Consider the following 4,674-nt stretch of genomic DNA (forward strand, 5'->3'; position numbering starts at 1 on the left):
TCTTCTTCTTTTTGTATCCCTTTTGGAGCAGTCACTTGGGAGTCTCCCAAGGTCCGTCCGCTCCTAAGCTCAATTCTATTGCAATGCTCCATAGGATTCACATCATGTTTTCCTGGAAGTTGTCCTGGTGCTTTGGATGATGAGGAAGCTAGTTGGGCAATTTGACTATCCTGGATCTTTTGATGCTTTTCAGAATTATCCATTCTCTGAATGAGCTTTGCTAAATCTTGCTTCATTTCATTCTGACTTGAGATAATTTCTTCAAGCATCTTTTCAATATTTGACTTTGGTAAGCCTTGAGAAGATAGATGTTGAAAATTTTGTTGCCCAGCTTGAAAATTTGGTCTTGCCCCCATAGATGGTCCTTGATCTTGATTATTTCTATAAGAAAAATTGGGATGGCTCTTCCATCCAGGGTTATAAGTATTTGAGTATGGGTTGTTCTGCCCTTGATTGTAACTCATGATTGCATCACATTGTTCCAGTTGATTGATTTGTGCAGTGATAGCTCCCAATGGACATGAGTCATTTGAGTGCTCTGAACTCCCACATACTTCACAAAATGTACTAATAGCATTGACCATATTGGCACTAGTCCCCATATTCTCAAATTTCTTTGTAAGAGCGTCCAATTTTGCAGACAAAAGAGTGACTGCATCTACATCAAACTTCCCTGATGCTTTAATTGTTGGGTTTACAGAAGAATAGCCATCACTTCTTTCATTTGCCCATTGATGATGATTTTGTGCTACACTGTCAATAATTTCTTCAGCTTCATCTAAACTTTTATTCATAAGTGCCCCTCCAGCAGCTGAATCAAGGGACACTTTGGTATGATAGTTGATACCATTATAAAAAGTGTGCAACACTAACCATCTTTCCAACCCATGATGTGGGCATTGTCTGAGCATACTATTATATCTATCACATGCTTCAAAAAGAGATTCTGAGTCAGTTTGCTTGAAGCTTGCAATTAAATTCCTCATATGAGCTGTTTTGCTTGGTGGATAGAATTTATCAAGAAACTGTTGCTCACACTGCTCCCAAGTGGTGATGCTATTAGGGGCCAAAGAATTCAGCCATTGCTTTGCCCTATCTCTTAAAGAAAACCCAAATAATAATAATCTAACTGCTTCTGAAGGAACTCCATTCATTTTCATGGTACCACATATTTCATAAAAGACCTCTAAGTGTTGATTGGGGTCTTCATGAGGTCCTCCACCAAATTGGTTCTCTTGCATAGATATAATTTGAGTGATCTATTAGCTTCCACTGAAGGTCTTGAAATACTAGATCGAAAACCTCTTGCATAAGGTGCTGCATAATCCTTGAGTGGTCTATTCGCCATGTTCAAATGTTCCTGTTCTTCAATTTGCCTTTGCAGAATTCTTCTTTTATGGAAAGTTCTGTCAATCTCAGGGTCAAAAGGAAAGAATTCCCCTGCAAAGTTAGATCTTCGCATACACAAGAACAAGATAACAAATGACAATTCAACAGAAAAAGAAAAATAAAAGAATAAAAAATGCAGAATTGAATTTGTACAAAAAGAATTAACAAGAAGTAAAAGTTATACAAGAAAGTAAAAACAGAAATCTAATGATTAGTTACAACTATGCAATATGAAAGGAAAACAAATGTTATGTTTAGTCTAACTCAATTGATAATTCCTAATGTTATAGCGCAGTCCCCGGCAACGGCGCCAAAAACTTGTTACGCTCCGCAAGTGTACGGAAATGTCGCAAGTAATATAAAAGATTATCGTATCCACAGGGACTGGAATAAGAACTAGAAATGTCTCAATGCGAATTAGCTAAACAACTATCCAATTGTTTAAAATGCAAAGTGAAGGTAAACAAATCTAATATTAAAGATCAACAAACAAGAGTTTAGTATTTTGGGTTATGATAAAGGGAGATTCTAGGAGTTTCGGTTTCTTTGTAAGATTTCTTGAATGTAAATGGTTCACCAATTCTTATCCCTCAATTGCCAAACACTTGTAGAAAGTTGCCGGTTCTCTCTTGCAATAGATAACCGGCTAAGGACTGAGAAATGTATCTAAATGTGATCAATTAGACGTGAACCTACGTTGTCCTTACACAGAAGCACACCTATTACTATGCCTTCCTCGGATATCAACATAGAAGCCCACAACTTATTAATCTATCAAGATACAAGAAACTAATCACAAGATCCATCCTACTCTCTTGAATATTCTTATTTCCTCTTCAAGATTATCTCTCAAACATCCTTACACGGGCTTGCACCTGTCACGTGGATCCCTCGGATGATCGAGTGAGAGTTTATCTTTACAAAGTCCACAAGAAATCCAAACAATCAATCAAGAATGAGAATTAAGCACAAATCACCATTAATCATTCAAGATCTAATTGATACAAGCAAGACAATGTCATTGAAACAAGAAATTGGCAAATCCATAAGAGATTTCATCAATCCATCATACAAATACTCCCTTAATCCTAGAATACAAGATCTACTCCATGAATCGAGGAAGAATACCCGAAGAAATAAAGATTACAAGCATTTCTTAAATTCCCAATCCAAGAAACCAAGAAAAGGGGGAAAGAGAAAAATTATCTACGAAGAAGCCTCGTCTTCGGATCCAATCCTCGCTCCGGAGTCGAAATCGTCAAGAACTCCCCTCGAATCACCCAGAAATCCTCCCAAGAATGGGAGGATACCACCAAATCTTGTCTTCTCCCAAAGGGGGAGAGATCCCCTTTCAATTCATGAAGGAGGGTTTAAATAGAGGAGGAAATCGGGCGCCACACGACCCCATGACACGGTCGTGTGAGATTCACACGGCCATGTCCAGTTCCTTCTCTGCCAAAGCTGCACGGCCGTGTGACTCACACGGCCAGGACCCTTCTGTTCTCTGGAAATGCTACACGGCCGTGTGGTGCACACGACCACCACTTGCTTGGCCTCTGGAAACCTCACACGACCGTGTAGATCTACACGGCCATGTAAGGCATCTGCTCTAATTTCTTCAAATCAAGACACGGTCGTGTGAGATTCACACGGCCATGTCCTCTTCCCTTCTTGTTAAAACTACACGGTCGTGTGTGGTACACGGCCTGATGCTCTCTCCCTTCAATTCCTTCCAAGCTTGCCCGAGGACACATAATCTTCACCAATTTCGACTCTTGTGTACAGAAAATGCACAAAAAGCATATGTCTGAACCAAAAGAGTAAATATGCTAAAAGGAAAGCTGGAAGTATAAAAGTGCATAGATCAAGCATGCTCAAAGTATGTAAATGTGCGTAAAAACATGCATAAAAGAGTATATAATCTATGCACATCAGTGCTCCACCTCTTGTCCTCCATCCCCGTGCACTCACCACACATCCAATCGGTGCTACCGCAGCGCAAGCAATTGATGCTGCGTCCTTTCCCAATGCCTTTGATTGTTGTTAAGTCCAAGTAGCCGGACACTATTGCCTTCCACTCATGCATCTGCGTGTCTGTATGGTCCATCTTGTGCTGACTACAGCGACCTCTGCTGTCGCACGGGCGCCGACTTTTCCTCTCCTACCTTAATGTCGATAAGCATCCTCACTTGAGATTTCCTCACTGTGGCATCGTCATGCTGCCGGAGGAGAAGAAGATGGCACCGCAAGAAGCCAATCATTGCTCTGTTTGAGAAGGTTATGACGTCGTACAAACCCCTTGTAACACCCATAGGGTCCTTAGCAAAATTCTAGAATATTCTATCATGAATAAAGAAAAATATATATGCTTTAGTTGAATTTTGCTCCTAGCCGAACACTTAAACAAATAAAATAGAAATAAAAATACATAAGGTCTAGGACTTGAACTCTAGATCTCTCATTAGATGCCTGAATAAGATAACCACTAGACCAAGAGAAATTATTGTTAGGAAATAGAGGGAAACCATAATTAAATGTAAGAAGAAAAGACTCATCTCTTAGAAGGAGAAGTAAGAGTTGTCTTCTCCCTCTCTAATGAAGAGATGCTCTAGAATATTCCTTTCTTACTCACCAAGAAGGGATGTATCTAGACTTTTCTCTTAATTATGAAGAGAGTAAAAGAAAGGAGAAAGAAAAATATATTTTCCTTCCTCCTCTCATAATGAATAAAAGGAGAAAATTAAAGATGAGTTGTCATTTGCTCTCATTCTCCTCCTACTCTCCCTCACCGTGACCTCTCTCTCCCTCTCATCCTCTTACCGAGACTAAGGAGCAAGGAAGCTATCCTCTAGGAAGGATTCACAAGCAAGGTTCCCTCCTTAGAGAATTTAGCGAAGGATGTGAGTATTCCCCTCACTGCAGTACAAGTTGTTGTCGAATTGATCGTTAAGTTTTTTTTCAAGAGTTTTCAAAACCGTAAAATTTTCTTGTGGGTTTTGATGGATGATCTTTTAGGGTCAACAAGTTTCAAGTTATGTTTTATAAAAAAAAAAAAAAAAAGAAATCTAAACCCTCACTATGAATATTTCGGCCAAGAGACAAAAGAGGGTTAAGGTTAGGTTCTTTCTTGTGAGAACATGTTTGATTTCATACTTATATGATATGTGAATTTTATGTGTTGATAGTTAAGTTCTCATTCTTCATGTTGTGACAAAAACAAGGAGATTTCTATACATATGTTTCGGCCAACATGACTTATAGGCCTTAGGTCAAGAATTTTGCATA

The 4,674-nt window shown here is 39.1% G+C and overlaps 1 non-coding gene across 1 annotated transcript; it reads left to right on the forward strand.

The window, feature by feature from the left end:
- The first annotated feature begins 882 nt into the window (after positions 1 to 882).
- On the forward strand, positions 883 to 988 carry LOC122035615. Its single transcript, XR_006127145.1, has one exon. It is a non-coding gene; the product is annotated as a small nucleolar RNA R71 (small nucleolar RNA).
- Positions 989 to 4,674: the final 3,686 nt, after the last annotated feature.

Source organism: Zingiber officinale, chromosome 11B (assembly GCF_018446385.1).
Source record: "Zingiber officinale cultivar Zhangliang chromosome 11B, Zo_v1.1, whole genome shotgun sequence".
Lineage (NCBI taxonomy): Eukaryota > Viridiplantae > Streptophyta > Magnoliopsida > Zingiberales > Zingiberaceae > Zingiber > Zingiber officinale.